General features: G+C 42.3%; 1 protein-coding gene across 6 annotated transcripts in view; it reads left to right on the plus strand.

Moving 5' to 3' along the window:
- sema5ba (sema domain, seven thrombospondin repeats (type 1 and type 1-like), transmembrane domain (TM) and short cytoplasmic domain, (semaphorin) 5Ba) overlaps positions 1-19,051 on the plus strand; it is a 172,020-nt gene that overhangs the window by 17,404 nt on the left and 135,565 nt on the right. For all 6 annotated transcript variants that reach the window (XM_072397550.1, XM_072397553.1, XM_072397552.1 and 3 more), the window contains exon 2: positions 17,829-17,893. The gene's annotated coding sequence lies outside the window, so the exon portion shown is untranslated. The remainder of the gene's footprint in view (positions 1-17,828; positions 17,894-19,051) is intronic.

Here is a 19,051-nt window from a genome sequence, read left to right on the forward strand (position 1 = left end):
AATATCTTCAATGACCTATAAAATATGCCCACAGCAGCTGAGAGATGCAAGTCTGCATCGATCACGCTAATTAGCCATGTGCTAATCACTTTGCATTGATTGCAGCTGTGACTGACGGGAACTGAGGTGTTCTCGGCTTGGTATCGTGCACAGTTTTGTCCAGATACAGTTAGGGCTCAACCAGCCATTTAATTGGGCCGCTGTCCTTGTCTCAGTGTACATGGACAGGAGCGGAAGGGAGTTTAACCCAAACATGTCCGGCGCTGCGCAACTGTGTGGGAAACATTCAAGACACTCTGCTGCTTTGAATTTTCTCTGTAGGCAGTGTTGCCAGGTGGGAAATGTAGTTTTATCGTACCAGAGACAGAAAGTGAGGGAAATGAGGGAAATGATCGTACACCCGTCATAACCAAAATAACAGGTCTATTGATGCGCTGTAGTCACTCTAGTGTTGAATAGCATCTAACAGACTCACGGCTTTGCATCAGCAGTTGCGTTAGGCTAAATGTCCCCGTAAACAAAGACGAGTGGGAACTAAATGAGCCAAATCATGAGGCCTGGAGGCCACCGACTGTTAGGAACTTCTGAGGCAAACATAGAAAAGCCCGATTGCCTTAAAACTTGTCACATGGAAATGGAAACGCCTTCAGGGTTCACAGAAAAATCCAACAGACAGTTGCGACAAGACTGATTACAACCACACATTCACAGAATGATCAAATTATCGTATATTATTTTTGGGATTATTGATCGTACATCGTACACAGGGCAAAATCATCGTGCAAATACGATGATTATAGTACACCTGGCAACACTATTTGTGGGGTAAAATCATAAGTGTAAGTATAGCCAAATTCAGCTATGTCAATGGTGATTTTTGTCAGATGACGCTGTGGTAAAAAAAAAAACAGATTTTATTAGAGCAGAGCGACAGTCTGGAAATCCTTTAACAGTCATAACGGGCTGATTTTCAAAAACAATTTCTGATGCGTTTGAACTTTTGACTGAAAAAAAATTTAAGAAATATGTGAACGAGAGCAGCTTTATTTAAAATTCGGCTGTAATTATGTGTACTTTAGCTTCTTATTACAAAGAGGCAGAAAGAAACTTTGGTGCATGCAAGGAGCGCTTAGGTCCATTTAAAGGGGAACTCATTATTTCAAGCATGAAATACCTTCATCTACTCACCGAGAACAGATTGGTGAAAGTCGGCGTCCTTCAGAAGATATTTAGATAACTGGAGATCCATATAACGGAGTGAACGGGGCTTAGAGGATGCAGCCTCTAAATAAGGCATTATCTGTCTTTATTTCACCAATACTTTAAGAAGAATGAATGAACGAACGTGTGCTATAGCTCTGTTAGCTCATAGCTGCTGTGTTGTTGTTATTGGCGGCTATCGGGGGGCTTATAGAGGCTTTCTACACACTCTCTACTGGGATGATGTCATCGACGTGCTGCTGCAGCACAGTTTATTCACTCCGTGCTCTGTGACAGTCGGCTAACTTCACACAGAGTTTGCTGCTGATAGTTTTGTGCAACATGGCAGGATATTTATCAGATTTTGACGACGTGGACGACAACTTTGGGTACGATGGACGTCCTTACCGGAGTGAATGAGCTGTGCTGCAGCGGCGGCTGAATGTAGAGTCAAAGAGACTGTTTTTGAGGGAAAATCTGATCCCACGCTAAACCTGCCCTCCTTTATTTTGGCTAATTTATTAAAGTAAGCCAGTTTTAATGCCACTGACTGTGTTTCTAACATTAACTCATGCATGATGGTTTTTATCAGTCACTGTATTGATGATAAAGATGTTTAAAACTTATTTTTATTTCCGGTGGACAGATATTTTAACATTTGATTAAAAATAGGCTGAGAGATGATTTCAGAGACTGATCCTACAGCTGGAATTCAGGGTGTGTTCATTGCGGGTCAGCCTGAGAGCGAGCGAGAACGCAATATGGCGCCCAAACAAACCAACGTGTGACATCAGCTTCGCACTTTCTGTAAAATGTCATGAAAATAGAATTAAAGACTAATCTTACGCAGCTAAATGAGACCAGCTTTTCCTTTTTAAGGGCCTGACTACGACCTCTTTATCTGACCAGACATCCCTGAACTGTTTCCATGTAACCAGGATTTCTGACTTGAGTCATTTCGACTCTTGACCAATCAGAGAGATGCAATAAGCACAATTTGAAGGGATATTGTCGCCTCTTCTGATCTGCATCCATATAATATTTATTGGTTGATAACAAGTCGTGTTTATGATACATTTTCAAGGTCTTTAAAAGTTTAAAGTTAGGACTCGTGTCCTTGTGGACGTGAGAACAGCTTCTGGGGGCTTTGGAGTGAAATAAAGCAGAAATGAATCAAAGGTGTTGTTAGGGCAACACTGGTTTAATTCACGCCACATTGATTTCCAGGAGGCTTTGATCTGCTGCTTTGAGAAGGTGGCAGAAGAAGAAGGAGGAGAATCCCGACTTTGATTGCTGACGGAGTCGTGAAAGAAAGCGCTCGTTCTCTACTTGGCTGATGAAACTTGAGTAAATAATTCACTACTTGCAAACTGCCTGGTGTTGACTTGTAGAGGGCATCTTAACTTTATTTAAGGTGTTGTCAGAAGTAAGGTAATTATGTTGTTGGCTCAGACTTTCAGACCGAGCATAAACACTCACTCTCCTGCTTTTATTCCCCCTCAAACTTCGCCCTCTTTGAACCCAAATTTAAAGCCTCCTTTACGGCAGCACATGGAATATATGAACCTCTCTCTCTTTAATACTTGTATTTCCAGAGTTGTGAAGCAAACTGCTTGTGAGCGTGTGGCAGTAAACACTGAATTACTTTATCAAAGCTCTTTCTATCCATCGGCTGCCTCTCAGTTAGCCAGGAACTCCTCACGGCTGTCCCAGGAGAAGAATTAGATAAAAGACGGGGGCATTGGTTACCTGCCACAGTCTTTTCTTTACTTATATCCTCACTCCACCGTGATGAATCGACTTTCATTTCTGCACTCTGAAAGATAGATTAGGAGCTTGGTTCCCAGGCCCAAATGGTTTACATCTTGCTGTTTCATGCCCCTTTTCTCTGCACATTTTCACCATTAATCTAGTCTTTTATCCTCTCCTGCTGTATTAGCCGCGCAGCCTCGTCATCAGTAACTGCTTTTTAATTTTCGAGCTCTCCGTGGCGGCGCTCTTTACATTCTTGCTTGATGCGTCTCTGTCTCACAAATGTTCTTCAGCTCCATCAGTTTCTGCTCCAGGTGTGATTTCCATTGATTTTTAAACCAGACGCCGGCTGTAATTCTGCACCTAAGTGACCAAGCCCTCCTCTCAAAGACGAATCACCTGCAGTCCTTATCCATCAGTCCATGCTCTTCCACATACATGACTGTCGCTCCTTGCTATTGAATCCAAATTGAAATGAGCCCTGGACTGATTGTGTTTAGGCGTAGGAGCCGATAATATTGCTTCAGGGTGTGAATGCAGTGTTTAGTTGATGTAACCTCTGGTGCTTTGCTCTGTGTTTTCTGCTCAACTCTCCAGAAACGAAAGGTATTGGAAAACTACAAATCAATCCTATGAATATCAGACATGTACTGCATTTCAGCGTGAAAGGTCTAGAAAGTTGGCAGCTGCTGCATACGCTGCCCCTGAGAGCTTAATGCGCTTATAATGCAGGCAAAGAGCCAAAACGCAAGGCGGCTAAGAAGATATTCATAACAATTTGACAAGACATTTGGCATTTAATGAAATTGTCTGAAAACAGAAAGTCTGTTCACCAGAAATAATGCTGTCTAACATATTTATGGAGTTACCACCTGCATCTTTAAAAATATCCTGTGGAGAAGAGAGAAATCTGTCTAAATACTAAAAGATGCTACAAATAGAGACATTAAAGTGGTAAACGTGGCTGGGACACAGCAACTTGAGACACGGTGACTGATGGTTATTTAAGTGGAGTAATCGGCGGTGTTCACAGATGTTTTGTTGCATTTGTTTCAGAAGCTGCACTGCGAGCATGTACAGCCCTAATGGGGTTTATTGGTCAAACTCCACACATACTCACACTTGTTTAGGACTCCTCTGTTGGGTTTCCATGCAGAGGGAACTGCTTTCAGCTGCATTTTTCCGTTCTCCATCTCATGTCCACAATCCGCTCCTGCAGATTCAGCTGGTTTGATTAAAAAAAATTAGTTTTCTTTAGGAAAAGAACTGAGTTAAATGAGCTGGAAGTGTCTTAAATAACAGCCAAGGTAGGAGATATTCCAAGGAAAGGAGCTCCAATGCTTCCTTTAACAGAGGATACACCAGAGCATCCTTTAATTCCCTTTTATAGTGACACTCTGTCGCTTTTATCCAGTCATACTAACTGGGATTCATGTGAATATATATGAGCAACCTGTGACAACACAATGTTCTTTGTTTGTTGGTCTAAATCATAGAATATTACTTTATCATCAAACAAGGTGTCTATGACATATTCTGACAGTTTTCATGTAGCGGTGTGAGCATATTGCAACAGACAGAGCATCTAAAGCTCATTTATCTGCAGTTTCAGTGCGCCGCTGCAGCACAGTTTATTCACTCCGTGCTCTGTGACAGTCGGCTAACTTCACACAGAGTTTGCTGCTGATAGTTTTGTGCAACATGGCAGGATATTTAGCAGATTTTGACGACCTGGACGACAACTTTGAGTAAGATGGACGTTCTTACCGGAGTGAATGAGCTGTGCTGCAGCGGCGGGCGTCGATGACATCATCCCAGCAGACGAGTGTGTAGAAAGCCCTCTATTAGCCCCCGATAGCCGCCAATAACAACAACACAGCAGCTATGAGCTAACAGAGCTATAGCACACGTTCATTCATTCATTCTTCTTATAGTATTGGTGAAATAAAGACAGATAATGCCTTATTTAGAGGCTCTAAGCCCCGTTCACTCCGTTATATGGATCTCCAGTTATCTAAATATCTTCCGAAGGACGCCGACTTTCACCAAACTGTTCTCGGTGAGTAGATGAACGTATTTCATGCCAGAAATAAGGTCCAGGTTTAAAAATACCGGAGTTCCCCTTTAAGAAAAGACTATAAGAGGTATTTTTTTAAACTTCTGGAGTGGAGATCAGGCTCCAGCCATTCTTTACAGCCTCTAAAATCAACCTGATGAGCCGGTGACAGTTTAGCAGTTACATGCGAGTGAGATGTGCTTTTCTTCTCATTGCATTTATTTTTGTGCCATTTCTTTTCAGATTTTGTTGGGATTTTTGCTGCTTGGTTGCGTTTTCATTGAAAGAATTGCGTGCATGTAATCTGCAGTTGAAGTGCGAGCTCGGGGGCCACTGTAGCTGTCTGTCTTGGGGTCACAGCAGTTATGATGGAGTTCACTGAGGGCTCCGAATCGTGCCTCTGCAGGAACGGTCAAGCTGAAACGAATCAGAGCAGCGTCTTTCACAAACTCTTGAGTTTGAACAGTTAATAACTTTCACTCTGAGATAGAATCAGACTGCTGCCCCCTCTGTAGCTTCAAAGCTCCGATGCTCCGCTTGTAAAAGATTTTCATATTTGTTTAGTGAAGCGGCGCTCGTCATCGAACACCAGAATCGACATAGTAAAAGTGAATTATGGTGCAGGCACGGTTTGAGAAATTTCTCTGGACATTTCGATATGTTTTAATTTTATTTTGCAATGACTGCATTGTTGCTTTCACTCTGACTCGCTGTTATTAGAGTCCTCGGCTGCTTTCCTCCACAAAGCAGCAAGCTTATAAAACCACGTCCTTCCAAACCTACAGGATGCAAGTGTTTGATGTGCAAAAGGTAGAATATTAACCCTTAATAATAAAGATTACTTTTGTGAGTTGGCCAAACCCCCTTAGTTGCAGTGATATTTTCCACAGCAGTGTACTTCCTTTCAAGCCTGCATAGCAGTTTGACCTCAAAGGAAGCCAACGTGGGATGGTTGGGATTAACTGGGAGGTCATGGTGTGAGATCAGCATCATCACCCCTCTGAAATGATCATGTGGCTGAACGAGAGCCAATCCCTGCAGCCGAGCAGGCTCTAAAAGCTCGCTGGGAGGCTGTTAGAGCAGCAGATTAATGCCCATGCTTTTTGGAATGTGATTACTCGTTGGTGTAATGTGCACACGTCCACATACATTCAAGCATGTAATGTTGATTTTTCAGGGGATTATTAAAGTCGCAAGACATCAAGGATTGAGCTGAAAGGTTCCACCACCTCTTGTGTAGTTGATATTTGGCGGGGTTAATTTTCTTTTTCCGTTTGGGGTGTTCCTCTCTCACATCGTGAGGAGTTTTAGTGCCGCAGGCTGTTGGCTTAAAGCATAAAATGAATTAGGCTGTTGGGGACATTTCACTCAATTTCCTGCTTGTAATTTACATAGTGGAGGGCATGAAAGCACATGAGCTGCACAGATTCAGCAGCTGAAAAGCATCGACTGCCTTAATGCAGCTGATTTCCCTTCCCTCCTGGATTCCTGTGCTGCTGCACTATCCTTTTTAATCTCTCTTGTTTCCTCATCATCGCCCACTATCTTTCTTCCTCAGACACTTCGTGCAGCTCTGCTCAGCTTGGCACGCTTCTTTCCTCGGTGGCTTCTGACCAGCAGGGATAAGATGGAGAGGTATCTGCTCCCCTCTTCAAGCTGATGTCCTTTGGCTTGATGAATAATTCGTCACCTCGGCCCATCTATTCTTTAGCCTCTGGACTCGATGCTGCAGGGTTTAGTGTCTGTTAGTATAAATATGCATTTGAATGGCAGGTGCTAATGGCTTTGCCCTTGTTTCAGTGGCACATATGTGGTTTCTTTCAGGGCTGTGGGAAAGAATGGCATCTGCCTTCCTGCATTTGTTTATTGAGCTGTATTCCACCCACAAAGTTGGGGAATTTAGCTGTATTTTATTGCTGCATATATTAATGATACAGCCACTGGGTTATCCTCTGTGATGTGAGGACAATCTGAAGCAAAGAAGGAACCGATACCAAGTGTTGAGGATAACGAGGGTCGAGGGGCTTCATTTCTTACTGTTGAGGATTCTTGCAGAGCTCTGTTAGTTTAGGGACAGAAGAGTAGCTCTAAAAGGCAAATGAAAGATTGGGAGCACTCAAGACTGTCTTATGGATAATATCTATCCAGCTACTGACTGATATGTTTGGGTTTTGTAAGGTTTCCACATTATTCTGTTGCAGAGGACAGTTTGTGGTGTTAATTGGGGTAAATACAAAGCCCAGTAATTGTATTGTAATTGCAACCCATGAAAGCAACATGTACTTTGCACGTTCCAGCTAAAAAACAGACTGTTAACCAGTATGTTCATACGCTGCCATCTGATAAAGATAAAGTGGAAAAACTTGATAGCTCATCTATTTTTCTATTCAAGCCAAAAAAAAAGGGAATTTGGTTCAGGACTTAAACGAGGTTGAGTGACTATAAATCTAAGAGTCTGGTTGGTGCACACAAGTACTTTATTGAGAAGCTAAAAACGTACAGCGGATACACTTTAACTGCAACAAAACATGTGGGATACGTGCGGTAGATGAGGAATATTAACAAGTTAAAGGGTCTGCAGCCAGGGTAAAAATGGCTTCCACGACGTCCATGTCGCCTTGGAAAATGTATTTTTTAGCCTTGTCCATGATCAGTTTCTAAACAGCAACAGTTTCTAAACTTATTTTGATGTCGTGTCTCACATAGGCACCCTTTAGCAGATCCATCCAACCACCCCACCTTCCTCATCATGCAGACTTTGTGGCCTGTTAAATGATGGATTTAATAATGACGTCAGTCTCCCTCATGCTGTTTGTTTCAGTCTCCCTTAAGTTTCAAATGATCCACTTCACAGTTCTTCACAAATTATTAATCAATGGATAACAAACCTCTGTTGCTTTATTTAATTTAAAATGTGGGCGTCACCCTCACCTTTTGATCAGCACCTGAAAGCCTCCTGGTGTCTCCCGCTCCTCCTCCACATGTAGAGAAGGCGAAGGCACTTTATGCTGAGCATGCTGGGATTACTCTGCCGTTTCCTCTCTGGTTAATTTTTGTTTTGTTGGGCATAAAATGGCCAAATCAAGTGGAAATGGAGAAAGAAAAGAGAGTGGAGAGAGCGACATCATTAGAAGTATTTCAATTGCACTGCTGAATGCACCATGTGCTAATTAAGGCCAATAATGTGCTGAAATCTGGTCCACTTCAGAAAATCTGACTCCCTTTTATAAAGTGATTTCATTTTAATGCTTGAAATAAATTCAGTTGTTTTTAAAGCCACTATGTTGATGATAAAGATGGGTTTTGATGTTGAAACTCGTCAGGATGAGCCGACAGTTGTGCACATGTGCACATGCAACACATCCATGAAGCAAGCAGGAATACAATCGTGTCTGAACAAACCAACGTGTGACGCCAACTCGCTGCCATTGTGCTGCCAGTGACCGTCGGAGGGCTCAGCTTTGTCACACACAGGAATCTGTTTGCTAAAATGTCTCCCATTTCATCCGTCAGCAGCAATTTTAGCAGCTGTTTGTGGAAAAAACCATTTACAGTGATGCCTTTCAACAGTGCAGAGTCCCTGAGAACCAATAATCCTGTGAAAACATGTTATCTTGTGTGCAAAAGATGAAAAATTATCCCAAAGGGTTCTTCAGGTGCTGCTGGTGCCTCTAGAACTGCTTTTTTTAAATCTCCTTTTGGTTGTTAACTGGATTATTTTTAATGCTAAAGCATCACATGATAAACAGTCAGTCACACTAAATTAAGCTAACTTCTGCTAATTATAAAATTATAACAAATTTGAAGTCATCCATATCAAATACGAGCTGCTTTTAGTTTGTTTTTTATAAAAGACCGTCATGAAAACCAAGAAGCTGACTGAATAGATTTGTTTTTATTCAGGAGTTGAGCCTTCTTTGCTCATTTAAGTGCCTGATTTAAGTCAGCGATGCCAGCTGAATCTTTATTAATGAAGAACATATATAAAGGAACAGACTGGATGCAGCGTATCCTGTGGCTGCTGTGTTGGTTGTTCGTGTTTAAGTAGAAAATAAATAGACGGGATTAATTTTCCTGCAGAACGTGTGAGGATTTGAGTCTTTTTGAATCTTGTGAAAGCTCCTGTTGCATTGATGTTCTGCTCCAGTTCATGCATTCTCCTCCAGTTCATGACACTGCCTGACTTTGTACAAATTTATTGTAAAGAATCTTCTGGCAGAAATGTCGGCGTTGCGTAATGTTTACTCTCTTTTCTAAAGCGGTTTAAGTCACGCAGAAGCAGAATAAGCTGAACCTATTGTTGCACACTGAAAAAGCACAGATGATTTAACGTTTATTGTGCACAAAAGCTCGACGACCGTCACAATAGAGCGTGTTTGGCATCTTCATGTCAAGAGTGGTAAAATGGCTCCAGGTCTCACTCTGCAGGATTAGTAAGACTGGCTCATTTGGACATGTGTGGATCAATATTTAAGTCGATGGGTGGATCGTTGGTGTGAAGCTGAGGTTGCTGCTTGTGGCTGACTGCAGACTATTTCAGCCCCCCCCCCTGCTGTGCATTTCACCCTGCATCAGCACAGTAAACTGTATCTGGAATGACAGAGCTCACGATGCCTGTCCTACAAACAGCGACGTCAAAACAGAGCGAAAGACGTGCACTTTAAAAGCGCTTGTGACGCACTTACTGTGTATCAAATGTTGCTTCATATTATTTAAGACTCACTTGTTGCGAATAAAAACAAAAGCATCAATTGGGGGGGAATGATGTTGAATTAAATTCTTAATATAGGACATCTCGGAGCAGAGGAAAAACCGAAAAATTCCCTTTGAGTTAATCGAGTTTGGTGTGTTGAAAGCTCGCCTTTCACTGAAAGAAACCTCCAGTGCGGGGAAACTCAGCGGCTATCTGCCCTGACCTTTTAAGCACAGAGGACGACGAGGCAGAAAAGAACAGTTTTTTACAGAGTGAGTCGACAAAAAACAAACTGTAAAATACAGAGCCAGATGGCTCGGCAACAACTGAGCACCCCAGACTTCCACAGACTTGTAGAATAGATGCAGCTGTGGATGTGAAGCCTCAAAGTAAGATATTGCCTAAAGATCCAATAACTTCTTCAGTCAAGTCAGACTGAGGTCAGCTGTTCCCTCTGTACGACAGGTCCAGTTTGCTCGAGTTTTATCCCGTATGCAGCAGTGTTCAGATGATGGACTAATGGGTTTGTTTTCAATGTGAAGCTTCCAGCAGCGTGTTGTAAAAAAAGCTGCAACGTGATGGAAGAAAGCTTGGTGTCGGAATGAAGAAAAAGTGTCAAAAACCGGATTATGACAAACAAAGAAGGGCTTTCTTTGTGTGACTACACAGCAAGACTGGGGGCCTCTGAGTAGGCAGTGTAGCGGCTGTAAAACCATTTGTGTTAACTGGATCTGTGGAATCTAAACTCAGATGCACCACACTGTCAGAAAATGAAGTCGTCAAGCTCAAAAAAAAGGATCTTCACAGAAGTATAACGGGCTAAATATGGAACACAAGACTCCAATCAAGCTGAAAAGAAGGCTGTCGGGTTGTGGTCTCAGAGGTAGCTGCCTCTAATCTAGTTATGAGAAGGGGAATTAAGGATAAACGCCTGAGGTTGGATGAGACACGCCAGAATTTCACAGAGAACGAGTCAAGCTCTGCATATTACCAGGACCTTTCGTGAATACTTTGATTACACCTTTGTTTTCGCTCTCCTGTCTCACCGTCAGCCAGACGTGAGACGAATGAAAATGGCAGAATGCAGCAAATTATCCTGAAAGACTTTTAAACTTCACTTCACAAACTTAATAGCTTGGAAATAAATATGATAACGATGATGATGTCGCTGTCGGATGCATTTCCGAGCTCCACCCGGCACGACTGGGGAATCGTGTGAGGTGACGCCACATCTTTAGTGTTGGGGTGTTTAAAAAGCGTAGTTAGTTCTCCATCATTTCTTTAATCCATTTAGTTAGCTGTGCAATTTGTAGTGTTAACACTGATGTATTATCAGCCCGAGGCTTCCTTAATGGAGTTGCCACTTAATTACTACAGAGACCCACTTAAGCTCAGTGAGCAATGAAAAAGAAATGCGTAAGCATAACCCACGATCTGAAATTTGTTTTCATGAAGACGGACGTGCAGGAGCACACATTTGCATAAGCGTATGTGCGTGAAGGCGTTGCTGTGTGGGAGCATTGGTACAAACAGAAACCCGGTCATTAGCGGTGCTTTTATTCACCCCTTACTTTCAGTCCTGGTTATAACATGGCTGTAACCTCTCTTAGCGCTTCATCGCCGCTCCCACAGTAACGCAGGTGAGAGGTCGTCTCGGAGAGCCGGCAGCGAAGGGTCAGAGGTCACGTCGTATATAAACAGGTGTCAAGTGCTATGATGGAAAACCGGGGACATATGAGACTGAGCTGGAAACCCAGCCAGGCTGCCGCCACCGCTGCTGCAGGAGCAGAAAGGTAATGGATGACTTTGCCCGTCAATGTGATGCCATGGTTTCAGGTTGTGCAAATTAAACCATCTCGTATGCAAGAGCTGACCTTTTGAGAAGTAGATGTGCGTGCTTCCATGTGACCATGACCACAGGTCTTTTTGCACTGTTGAACCAGAGCACTTTCTTCACTTTCTTCTGTCTTTTATGTCCAATCGATTTGATTTATGATGATTCTGGAAGAGCAAAGTTCTTACATTTTCGAATTAAATTTTTTTCTTATTCAGCTCTTTGTGTTTTCTGGAGTAGCTGAAAGCGTTCCAGAGATTCTGTGTCGTATAATTAAAACGATCTGACCTCACTTAACTAATCAGGCTCAGAAGTGAACAATGTCCCACTCATTTCATGCAAAGAGAGGAGGCTGAAGGAGGAAGTTTAACACCAATGTGATGAAACTGTACTAATGTAACACAGCAACCCACACATATTAGCTCCTGAGTCTGATTTAAGGACCATTAGCCAGACGCACAATTCTTCTCATTGTCAGATTCAGACATGTAAACTGAAGCATCCAGCAACAGTGTCAGCAGAGAGATTTAGTTCACTTAAAAGAATGGATTTAATTTTCCTAAAGTGATGTTCGGTATTTTGTCAGAAGGATTTTCTCTCGTTTTAAATGCTGGGTTGTGTTCAATCTTTAGTTAAACCTCTGCATACATGCAGGAAAAGTGAGATTTATCGCCGTTTACGGCCTCATTTCCTAATGGTCATGTTTTCCATCAGCATTTATTCCTCCTCCTGCCAGTTATCCTTCTGCTGCTCTTGGCTGTGATGCTCATTAGTTCATTTTTACTTCCGTTATGGTGAATTTTTAAGTTTTAAAGTTCAATTTAGGTGTTTGTAAAGTTAGTTTTCTTCTACGCTCTTTATAGTTTAAGTGCAGGTTATTGTATCTGATTGCCCTTTTATGTATTCGGATGTTGTAGTTGTAACATATTAATTCAATTAAATTCAGTTTATGTTGGGTAGAACCAATTATGTACAAAAGTGAACTTGAGGCGTTCAGCACAAGTCCAATTAAATCAGTCCAGACAATTATAATTTGGTTTGATTCAGTTCAGTCTAATTCTGTCCAGTTCGCTTTATCTGTATTTACAGAATGTATTGATTCAAAGGTGAGAAAACCAACATATCGCACTGAAGTTTGTATATTTCTGGGTTTATGTTGGGTTTAAAATCTCTGATTTCTGATTTTATTATCTTAAAAAGATCAGTGAGATGATTATTTTTCCTGCTCTGGAATGAAGAGATTTAACAGACAGCTCCTGCCACTATAAACAGAAATCATCCTTTCATCCTGCAAGTTTTGTACCAACTTCAAACAGCTCTGCGGTGGCTGGAAGCTCAGTCCCTGTCCAGTTCCTGCTGCTGTGTGGCGTTTCTGTCTCCTGGTACTCTCCTCCCCCCTCGGTGTCCCTTTTACGTTTTAAAAAGGTTTCAACTCAAATGGTGAGAGCTTTAAGACGTTAGAGTCAGGTTTTACTAACTGTACCCAACTTTCTGCCATGTTGTGTCTCTGTGGGACGTAACGGGGGAGGGAGACGAAGCTTTGAACCACGGAGGGGCCCAAAGGGAGCGATGGTGGGTGGAAGCAATTCATTTATCATGCAGCTCTGATATAAGTCTATCTGCTGCGCTATCTTGGCAAAACTGGTAAACATTTGGTCAGAAGCTGCAGAAAAGTCACCTGTGCTCAGTTAATTATGCAAAATTCATGTCTGGTGACAGAAAAACAGTGATTTGGTATCTTTTTAGTGTTCAATATAACTTCTTAAAGAAGCACATCTGTCCTCACTGGGAGAGCCAGCTGTTTTAACTGAGCTGCATACCTCAGTGTACAGGATAAAGAACCGTAAATGTTCAGGTCAGTCGACACATTTCACTGCTTTCTATCTCAGTTTGTAGTCAAACTAAGACTAGAGGGAAGTTCAGGGATAATCTCTCAGGTTGGCATTGGAGGATATTGTACATCTTTAATGATACCGAATCAACATTCAGACATTGGAGGCTAGTGTGAAGCTCTGCCTTGAGCATAGCAGCGTACCACCTCTGTTCTCGTAGATTAACCGCTAACTTCCTGCAGAGATCAAACACCCGGTGGTGACTCAAAAGCTGTCTCAAATGTTGATTCCAGTCGGTGTTTGCCTGCTTAATGGCACAACAAAACCACCCCCCATTGCTACGTTTCTACTCAAACCGATCAGCTGATCTCTCTTTAGCAGAGCCGATAACACAAGTTTAGTCAGTCGCACAGTTCGTATCACGTTGAGTGTAAAGTGGTGCAACAGGAGCAGCCATGTTTGATTTTTAGGTGGTTTCACAAAGATCTGTTGAGCGACAGTCTGATGTAAACTCCAAAGCTGCAGGCAGTGATTTGCGCCTAATTGGACATGTTTTCCTCTCTGCCTAAGAGGGATTGTTGAGCTCCGCTGTGTGAAACTTAGTGTGTTTTTGTGTGCATGAAAGTAACATCAGGAGTTGTCGAACTCCCGTTGTTTCACAACTCTCCTCTTCCCCTCCTTCCCGCTACGTCTTCATTAAAGTGTCTGATTCAGTTACCAGTAACTGGAGCTTAATTAGGAGAATTTGATTTTCACTGCTGGATTTGGTGGCAACTATTGATCATCACTTCTTTTGGGACGGAAACGAGGGAGATGATGCCCACTGTTACATGCTTCAACGGGCCAAAAGCATCAGCTTGGACCCCTGGACTCAACTTTGTAACTGTGCTGAAAGCCTCACGCTGTTTGCAGGAGGACGGCTGGTTCTGAAACCTCTCAAGAACAACAGCAACACACATTGGATATAAAAACTAAAGCCAAGCAGGCTTTGAGTGTGTGCATGTGTGCATTTTACTATCTCAAGTAGAGAGAGGGACTGAGAGCCTTTTCCTCCCAAGTTTACAGTCACACCAACACATATTTAAATGGATATGGCGTCTTAAAATGAGGGTTTCAGCACCGTTTTAAAATGTGATATCATACGATGTGAAAGACACAGAAGTTCCTGGAATAATAGCTTCATGTTGCAGAATTTGAATAGTTTCTCTCTCTTGTGTGACGGTTAGCAGTAAGTTGGTATCAAAGTTTAATTCAGTGCTGGTTGCCAAGGTTAAAGACTTTGAACTATGTAAAACACTTAAATGTGCTATGCTGTGTGCTCTATGTTCATGCTTCTGTTGTAAATTGATTTTTGACAAGTGCCATCTCCACTTGAACATGGTGTGTCGTGACCTGGAACTATGACTACAACTTGTCATGCTAGCACTCACTTTTTCCGAATAATTGCAACATTTTGAGCCTCCTGCCACACATGATGCATTTATAGTGCCGTGACTATATTCAAACAAAGGCCTGGCTTTGATTTGGCTTTCTTCTGTTTGGCCTGGTGAGAATCGGCCTCCTCCTGAACACCTGCTGGTGGGTTTTCCAGCGCTCTTGTTTAACGCTCTTGACAGCAGCAGCAATTTAGCATTGTTGGTTCCATATGTTGTGAATACTTTGTAGATAACCATACAGCTTTTGTAAATGGTGCAGTGAAGCCATTAGGGGTGAGCGACCATATCTTCTTGTTTATTGAAGGCTTTGTTGAAGGCGATTGTTATTTCACTTTGTTATAATGGCCTTGTTCTTCCTTGAATGTATTCTTCCTTGTAAACAACAGACGATTCACTTAATTTTGGGGCATCACTTTATGCTGTGCACTGATTAAACTCCTCTGTGGTTAATTTGCTAGCGTTAGCATCTCTACGAGTGTGGATTACCTTGTCGTAGGGCTTGACCGTGCTTCTGCAGCAGCTCCGCTTTGATACATCCCAAATATACGTCAACATGTTAGTCTCTGCTGAATAGTCTCAGAAACATAGGACACAATCTGCTCTTGGTTGTGTTGGTGCGGTTGTTGGTCCTGTGCTTTGCTGTGGAAAAGGCAGGAGTCAGGCTAAGTAGTTGTAAAATAAGGAAGATTGTCGGTGCTTTCCACAGGTTTTGTGATTAATTCAGTTGCTGTCGGCCCCTCAAAGCTCTAACTTTCAGTCAGCATTTGATCTACGTGGAGAATCATGGGCAAGTCTGTCTGCAACTGGTTAAAAAACCCAAATCCTTGTCACTTGGATGTCTGCAGCACTGTTTCATAAAACTCAAAGAGTTTTCAAACTTATCCAGGTTAATCTACATTCTGTAAGGCTTCTTTTCTGGGATCCTAGAATGAAATGCTCCAGCGTGCATGTAGTTCAAAAAATGCCTCACGGAGGTATAAGCATAACAATCAGGTTTCAGACCTGATAATCAGACTGCATCGCCATGGGCAACGTGGGCGTTCTGCTCCACAGCAGACTCGAATGTAACTCTGAGCCTGTCTGTTGAGCAGACTTGTTAATTCTTTGTAGTAACTGTACTGTTAGCAGCAGAATGACTTTACATGAACTGATACTTAAACTAATAAACTACACTGCAGTTTAACGCAGTGTTGCTCAACTTCTCCTGTCCTGGAATCGGCATTGAACTTTGTCCATTAGCAGCTTTTTCCCACATGAATAGATCATCTTTATGCTCCTACAGCATATTAACTGGTTGATGTATGGTAGTTAAACTAAACGGACACCAAACAACATTGTATTTGCATTCTTATTCCTGCCAGCTCTGTCTGGCCTTTATTTAGTTTGAGCAGCCTAAAACTGTGATGCGAGTTAATCGTATTTCCAGAACAAAGCACTTGCTCTGATGCTCCTTCTCTGCGTTAATCAAATCGTAATATTCCAGCGTCACATCCCTGTCAGTTGTGGTCAATAAATATTCACTGAATTTGAGCACAGTTGAGAAATTCTGCTCATAATCTCCCTGGAATACACGTGGATTGTGTGTTTTTTGACAGTCGGGCTTTGGGCCACAGGTTAAGCAGTTTAAGAATTCTTTCTCTTCACTTTTTCCAGCGGATAAACCCTGATCTCATGCTCACATTGCCGGTTTTTTGGGGGCGTTTTTTGTTTGAGAGGAAGCTTCCCGCTGATTGCTCGGCTTATCCCCAGAGAAAATCCGCTTTACTGCATTTGTCTACCTGAGTCTTTGGCTCATAACGGTATCAGAATCAAGCTGGAGGAGATTGAGGGACTTTGAACTGGATGTTTGATTAAATGAGAACAATTGAATCATCGTTTTAATTGTTTTTGAGATAAGAATTCCTTTGTAGGCTGCTCTCTGGTTCCAGTTTAACCCATTAACACCAGATGCAGTGTATCTGTTAATCTCATTGCCTGCTTCCCCCTTTAAAAGCATCAAATGCAACGGAAAAGGTGGTAATTTAGAGTTAAAGGCAAAGGTTGAAGTTTTTATTTTATGTCCAGTAGCTTACTGTTGAGATTTTTGTGAACTGTGATGGTTGTTGTGTATAACCCTCAGGTTTTATAGGTTGTTTTCAAAGAAGTTTAATATTTTAGGGGTCATTTCAGAAGGAACCTGAGGCCTTTTTAGCTTTAATGCCTTTATTTTTGTCTTGATTAAACAAAATTATTACATTTGAAGACATCAACAACGTATCCGATTGGCAGTTTAAGCTTTTTTAAGACTTCTTTGCAATAAAATGGAGTTTTTCAGCCCTAAATACAGGCAAAAATATCTTTTTTCATGTGTGCAAGCATCAGTAGCAGCCCCCTATGTGGATGAAGAGTTGATCATGTATCTCAACAGTCAACATCAGTCTTGCTGATTGAAACGGGCGACGATAATCAAGCCATCTTTTATGAATTTTCACTGTTCTGCCTGGTGGTGAAGGAAACAGCAGCCATATCACAGCAGTTGATGGCACAAGAGGGATCACATGCCTACGCTGCTCCTTCAGGTTGCCTTAGAAACCAACCAGGGCTATTTGTTCCAATTTGCTCTGTGGCATTGAGATCAAAAAGCTTGGAACCAATGCTAATATGCTCTCTGCATATTAGCGTCTGTATTTGTAACAACACAGTGGGGCATCTGTTCACCTCATTTACATCCGCATTGTCCATGTACAGTTTTCAGTACAAATACAAGACCTGCTATGTTAGAAGAGGTTTAGGGGTTAATGCACCTCAACGGTTTTGAACTTTCTGATGTAACGGCAACCTGCCGGAGCCCATTTTCCCCCAGCGCCCCGTCCCTGTGAAGCCTAAGTTTAAACGCCATTCCTGCACTGCCTTTCCCGCTCCATTGAAAAGTTGACGGTCTGTTTACGGGAGCGGCAGCACTCCTTTGTGGCTCTGCTTTCTGCTTATGAGAGGGAGGCGAACAGTGCATTGAAGACTCACCCCTCCCCCCCTTTCCTTCTTCCAGAATCAATTTGAAAAGGACAGACGGCCCTCTCAGCCCCGTCCCTACACCCCAGTGATGCTTAGCTGGTGAGTACGCTTTAATCCGTTTAATTCAGAACTTTCATGTTACTTTTATTCATTTCTCTGTGTGATTTCTTCATCTTTTACTTGCATTTCTGCTTTAATTTTCGCTGACAAAACATTTGACTTGCTTTGTGTCCCAAAGTTTACTGGCAGGCCGGCTTCTCTCTGGCCATGCGTCTGAGGGTTGGCAATTCTTTTTTCCTCTCATTCACACTCCTTTTTAAATACCTTCCCTCCCTGAACAAAGTCTCACAGGCTTTTGTAGTGATAGTTAGGCCATATTTCACGGTGAAAGCCCTTTATTTTCACCGAGTGAAGTCATTTATAAAGAAGCATGGAGAATATGGTGTTGCAGGCAGAAGTGAAGTAGTTTATGAGTAAAGGCTGCTAATGGACAACCTTACCGCTATCTCTATCCCCTCACTTCTGCCTTGGTGTGTGAAAACGAATTGGTAAATCTTTCCAGTTGGAAACAACTAATTGACAGTGCACAGTGACATCATTATTCATGGGACACAAGCACACACTCACCTCTAACTGAGCAGACTGGCACCAATTTTTATAGCAAATATGCTGGCTCTTAATTAGACCATATTAGCAGTAATAAAATATTATTTTTCTCTTCTGGCTTGTATTGAGAGGACAGTTAGAGAAGAGGCTTTCTCCTGCAGCCCTTCCAAACAAGCCATCCTTGTTCAGCCTTTTTCTAACTGTGCTGTCATGAACTTTAACCTTTAACATGCTAACTGAGGCCTGTAGAGTCTGAGATGTAGCTCTGGGCTTTTCAAAGGACCTCTCTCTCCCTTACGCTGCTCAGTTTAATTTGTAGGTCAAATATCTTTCTCTTAAAAATGCTTCGCTTCTGGCTGCTTTGAAGAAGCTCCACTGTGTTGGTTCTCTCTGCTCCATTTGGAGGATTTCGGGGGGCTCCAGTCGTGGTTGGCTCCCCTAACCCCAGGGTTGTTTGCTGATATTTAGTTCAGGATGACAATAAGCCGGAAGAAAACAAGCATCTTTCAAGCCAATAAGAGAGAGAATTGGTGGATTGAGAAGGATCGTGATCTAGAAAAAAGTTTGGGTGTAGTGGGGGACTCATCCCTGGACAGGGATTCTCTGTAAAGCATTCTCTTTGTGGCCCCTAGGGCCGAATTAAGAGAGCGT

Source organism: Leuresthes tenuis, unplaced genomic scaffold, assembly GCF_036924035.1.
Source record: "Leuresthes tenuis unplaced genomic scaffold, fLeuTen1.0.hap1 SCAF_12, whole genome shotgun sequence".
NCBI classification, from domain to species: Eukaryota; Metazoa; Chordata; class Actinopteri; order Atheriniformes; family Atherinopsidae; genus Leuresthes; species Leuresthes tenuis.